This window comes from Solanum dulcamara, chromosome 11, assembly GCF_947179165.1.
Source record: "Solanum dulcamara chromosome 11, daSolDulc1.2, whole genome shotgun sequence".
NCBI classification, from domain to species: domain Eukaryota; kingdom Viridiplantae; phylum Streptophyta; class Magnoliopsida; order Solanales; family Solanaceae; genus Solanum; species Solanum dulcamara.
Window position 1 is genome coordinate 22,345,418 of NC_077247.1, and position 6,586 is coordinate 22,352,003.

The following is a 6,586-nucleotide window of genomic DNA, read 5'->3' on the forward strand; positions in this document are numbered from 1 at the left end:
CTTTTTCTCTCCAACTCACTGATATATCTTTTTTACTTCATTCCCAACTATCCTAAATTTACACCACATGATACATAAGGTTTACAGCTTTGTTTGGATGTTCATGATACATTACGCATTAGTCATGATACATAAGGTTTTCTAATTATTTTGGTATTCAGGATCTATTTTTTTGTCACGACCCAACCCCGTAGGCCGTGGCTGGGGTCCGACCTGGACCCCCGTATACATGTCTATCAGTTGTAGTCAAGTCGGACTATGAACAACGTGATACTATACACAAGAGCCCCCAATGGATTATAACATTTTCATGTACATATAGCCTCTTTCATTTGTCTTCTAAGGAGTTACCACTAATCATATCATGAAAGGGCATGAAAGTCGCCAAGGCTGCCATAACATACTAACATTTACTACACATCATATAGAGATAGCTGAAACAAACTTAAATACAATCCACACACACATGTCTACAGACCTCTAAGAGTATCAACAGTATCATATAGCGGGACAGGGCCCCGCCGTACCCCTGAATAAATGAACATATACATCAAAAGATCAATACCAAAAAGCTAGGCTCTGACACAATGGAGCTCTTCCCAAAATCGCTGATTGAAAATCTTAAGCTAGCGGATCCCCAAAACGCGTATTTGTACTTGCGGGCATAAAATGCAGCCCCTCTACGAAAAGAGGGGGTCAGTACGATATATGTACTGAGTATGTAAAGTATAAAACATCATAAGGAGATTACAGCTGAAATAGGGATGCAGGAGACAAGTATGACAGTTAACAAATCACTGTACCTGCATCTTATGAAATAAAGTCATGTACATCATTGTTACATATCGTACCTGGTCCGTTGTGGGACTCGATATTACAAATGTATCTCTATATTTTCATATGCATATCTATCTACTATATCCGGCCCTTTAGTGAGGGACTCGGTGAAGAGAGTAGTGTATATTTATATCATACCCGGCCCATCATGGGACTCGGTGCCATCATCATATCATCATGTCACCATATCATATCATCATATATATCATACCATACTCGGCCCTCTAGTGAGGGACTCGGTGTCATCATCATATCATCATATATATCTATCATACCCTGCCCCGGAACTCGATGAATAATCATATCATCATATCGTATAATCATATCATCGTATACATATATCATTTTCGGCCCGAGACTCGGTGAAGATGTAATAAAGTTGTTCCCGATAACATTCCCGGCCCATTATGGGACTCAGTGAAAGATGTATTAACAGTATGCACGAGCAGAGTAGTGAGAAACCATATGCAAATTAAATCATCATCTGAGACTCAATGAAACAGTCAAGTGAACCATCACTTGAAGACCAGGGTAGTAATCGTCTCAAGTACCCTCTAAATATCATTAGAGATCATATCAACTAGAGCCTCAGGAACTATAGACTTGCATCAAGATAATGCTATACAGCTTATGAAATCAGAGACCTTTGTCGTCATAAAGCCCTTAGGAATAAGAGCTTATGCATTCAATTACTATTCAATGCATAGAAGGCTCGAGGGTAGTAGCTTAACTACTTTAAGAGTTTTATCGTCAAGAAATGAATAAGAATCATGAATCATGTTCAGAGTTTATGAATAGAATTATCCCAAGCTTCATATACATATCATTTGTCACGTATATCTAAGACATGCCCAAAAAAAAGAAGGGATAGGCTTTACATACTTACTACTTTCTATTATATAGAAGACTTGAGAGGCAATAACTTAATTATTGTAGGAGTTTTAACACCAAGAAGTGGATAAGAGTCATGAATCATACTCGGAGCTTTATGAATGGAATTACCCCCACAGCTCGTATCATATATTACTTATGTCTAAGACATGTCAAGAGAAAAGAAAGATAGCCTTACATACCTTTTATAGATCAACCGCAACCACGCTTGCTTTATTATCTCTTTAACCTATTTAACACGAAAGTAATATTATTATTAATAACCTTCGACTTTCCATCTTTCAAATCTACAAACAATTATTTATAGGAGTCATTTCCTCGTTCCTACTTCTCGACTAGTATATTGACTAGTTAAGAAGCTAACAGAAATCGGACAGCATCTCCCCTATAATTTGCCCTATCCAAACTTCCAATTTAACCTCTGATTGGTACAGCCACACCAACATCAATAACCAACAGCTATATATAATTAAATCACTTCAACATTATTCAATACAAGTTCCAAATAGTCCACTCAAAACCACGACATCAAAATACGATTTTCAATCTTTATTTCATAAAATCTTAACCATACGGAATGGAGCATCACGTGGCTGCAACCAGCAGCATTTATACTCATCCACGACCAGATTTTCAGCCCTTTAACATGCACCAATTACCTTTAAATACAACACCACAATAATAACAACACTAACTAAACTTTAATTCACTAGAATAGCTTCAAAACCACCCCTACATGGCTTTTGACATTCTTCAACAATAACGAGTATAATTTTCATATTTTCAGTCCATATTTACATGTCCACGACATGTATAAACCCTTACTAAAATGTGTGACAAGAGAATCAAACCTTACCTTAACAAATGACTTCCCAAACTTGCTGAAAATTATAGGTGCACGGTAGACCTTCTTGTTGCCCCAACAATCAATTTACGTCGTTAAACACCTTCACGTGATCAAAGAATAACTTATATATTTAATTTATAGAGCAAAATTGGAGGGCTTACCTTGTTTCCATACTTGGCCGTAGGTCTCCTTGTCTTTCTCTCTAATTTTTATCGCAAAATTTCTTAGTATAGAAGAAGACCAAAATGAGTCCTTAGTCATAACTTAGGGTTATATACTCTTTATTTAAGAGTGACACATGTCATCCCTTAAGGGTGACATGTGTGCAGCTTCTAGGCAGCCACTTCACGCCATGCACCCTCTAAGGTGCTGCCACGTGGCGTTGTGGGGTCCACCTTAGTAGGTGCATCACTTGCTGCCACATGTCTGCATCACCTGCTGCCACATGTCTTGGTTGGGCCCCCTTTCTAAGTAGGTGCATCACCTACTTATTCATTTTCGTAGGTTCGTAATCTCATCTTATTTTAAGAACATGTGTAATCCTTGCTACGTAAGCTCGTCATATACTCAAGTAGCTTAATTATGTAAGAAATCCACATTGGTAGCTTACGCAGGTAAGTCGAGTTCCAAGACTCATTACTTGGCCTCCAGCTCCTTTCAAATCCTTATAACCCTATTTCCAACCTTCACTATTATGGGGCATCACATCCTCCCTTTCTTAGAGTTATTTGATAACGTTATAGATAATATGGATCACGTGGCAACTTTTAAGAAACTTAAGAAAATATTCAAGTACAAAAGTATGGGGTATAACATCCTTCCCTCTTTAGAACATTCATCCTCGAATGTTAACTAGGCTCATAAGGTCTTACAAGGATTTTCAGAATTCTCTCTAACAATTGTCATAGATAGTTCTCTTAGTAACCCATACCACCAATTTAGGAGTTTCGATTGCATGTGGGTATAGAAAATAAGTACGGATATTTATTTCCCATCTCTTCTTTGTCTTCCCAGGTCATCTCCCCTCTATTCTTATTTCGCCATAATATCTTGACGGACGTCGCATCCTTATTTCGCAACCTTCTATCCTGCCGATCCAAGATGGCAATAAGTCGCCCCTCGTAGGATAGCTTCTTTATTACATGGGCCTCCTCCATGGAAAATATTCTAGAAGGGTCGTCTATACATTTACGGAGTATCGACACATGAACAACTGGATGTATTGCTTCCAAAACAAACGGTAGGTCCAACTCATAGGCAATCTTGCCTACCCTTAAAATGATTTGATAAGGGCCAATGTACCCCAGACCAAGTTCATTCTATCAACGTTGTTCATCAACGTGAAATTCTAAAGGTCATTCTATCAACACTGTTCAGATGGTCATTCTCTACTTCATCCAAATATTTGTTTTTTCTCAACTAGGTGATTCACCTATTTCTGTTCACGATTTTAGAATAGTAATAAATGGTAAATATGAGCAGTTCCCATGGGGTCAAATCGCTTTTTCCAAATTGATGAAAGGTATGAGACAGGAGTTTACTATTGCCAAACGGATGTATCATTTGGGCTGCATTCCATACGCTCTCAATAAATGAATTTATGAATGTGCATCTCAAGTCCTTCTGAAATTGTTGTAAGAGTGGGTAATCACATCCCCAGAATTCTTAATTGGCGTGTTATTACGGTCAAACCCAAATATTAGAGCTTTATGTCTAGCATTTTTTCAGTGAGGTATATTTCATAATTACCTTTTATATATTTATATCAATGTATATAACATCTGATGCTTATTAATTGTAGTTTAAGATTATTTAGTTTTCAATTATGTAATAATTCAGTCTACATAACATTTTTGATACATTCACTACTATTGAATCTGATACATTATGTTTTAGTTATGAACCCATGATACATACTAAACCTTTTATTTTTTCTGCTTTTCACTTTTATTGTTTTTTCATTAGTCATGCTCCAACATTGTCCCAACATAAGATGAACTGTCATCCCTTGATATCCTTGGCAGTGAACCTTCTACTGTAGCTGCTACGTTAGCTGTCAATCCCAAATGAACGGAACCTCAAGAACTCTCTAGCTTAAGGACTTTTCAACTAAACCACCTGAAGAGTTGTTAAGGAAATCCGGTCGTGTTGCTGATACATCTTCTCCAACTCTTTCCAAAAGAAGAAAGACTAGTAAAAAGACCATTCCAGTAGAAATGGCTAACAAAGACAAAGATGTCCTACCACCTAAACCATAAAAAAAGTCTGTTTTCACTACTTTAAAATCAGTGGCAAAATCAATAGGAGGAGGTGAATCTTCCGATCAATCGGACCAAATTGTTTCAGTGGATGTCAAAGTATTAAAGAAGTTTCTAAAGTTACGTAAGCTTTTAGTATAAGTTTTAAGGTAGTCAATATACATTTAATAGGAAAATGGAATACAAATAATCGGTCCCACGCAGGAGTACAATCCTAAACTAAGGTTTCGTGGAAAATTCTTCATTCTTGACTTCTTGACATCTCCGAACATCAACCTCTTTTGGATAGAATAGCAATTTGTGAAGATTCTTTTTTTTCTGACTAAACTATTAAAATAAGCTACCAACCCTAAGGAACAATGATTCTCCCAATAACTATACATCCTTCAAATTAACCACAAAAGCATGAGTGTCCAATTGGGCCGTGGGCCTTTTGGACTCAGGGTGGTCTTTCTAATGCGCCCAATACGCCTTGGGTGTGGGTCAACTTAGTTCAATGCCTTAAAATCAGGCTTTTGATTTCGCTCTACGCTAGATTGACTAAGAGTGTGCTTTGAAAAGAGACTAGATATCCGAGTCGAACAAACTGCTGGGTGAATATAATAAATAACGTTGGACGACCACGAATCAACTACCCGTTTATTACTTCAAGAAATAAATGGTTATTTTCTGAAGAGACAGCCGTGGATAACCACGTAACCTTCCTTATTTCTAATGCAAACTATCTGTCATTTGGTGGAACTCGATGCCATGAAGTGCAACACTTATAATTTGCGAAAATTAAATAAATAATAACAAATAAACATTATTACATAGACAAATAATCACATCTAATGGTTAGAACCTATTAAATTTTCAGTGGAGTCGCCATTTCTATTATGTCGGAAAAAGATAATTTAAAATTAATTTTATCTTTATAGAGAAAAAATCAATTTTAGAAAAAAGAAGAGTCGCCACTTAATTTTTAAAGAAATTAAGAAAAACTTAATTTAAAAGTCTTTAACAGATTTAAGTCTTAAAAATTAAGGAAAAAGGTACGAGGTTCTTATTTCCATTTTGAGAATGTTTAAACATTCAAAGTGGTCGCTAACGTGCATTTATCCAATGATTTGAAAATTATTTGACTAATTCTGGAAAAATTACTTATAAGTAGTAAAGATAAATATATTTATTTGAGCAGTAAATCAATTTGAAATACTTGAGATAATTTATCAAGAAAATATACTCTATTAAATGACTAAGTAAATGAATTTTAAATATGTTTGAAGAGAAGTAGTAGATCTAATGTATTTTAACTAAATTAAAGGCACTTAATACTTTGATTAAATAAGGAAAATCAATGGAGCTATTTAGGAAAAAATCAATTTAGAGAAATACACTTTAAACTCAATTGATTTGAAAGAACATTAACTTAAAAATCTTTAAGATAATTTGGAAGAAAATTATATTTGTGGAAATGTCTAAGTAAAAAAAAAATAGTTAAATGAAATTATTTTTAAAGAATAAATTAACAGAAAAAGTGATTTCTCTTTTAGGGGAGTTCAATTAAGTTAAAACAAACTAAATCAACTTCTACGAAAGTATAAATAAACTTAAATAAATAAATAAATTATTACAATTCGAATTAAATATAAATGAATAAAGTATAAAAATTTGGCTCAACAATTAATTTCTGTATGCCTAGACTAAGTTATTGGGTCACCTGCGTTTTGAGCCTTAGTTCCAATTCCACTGTATATCATGGATGTATATA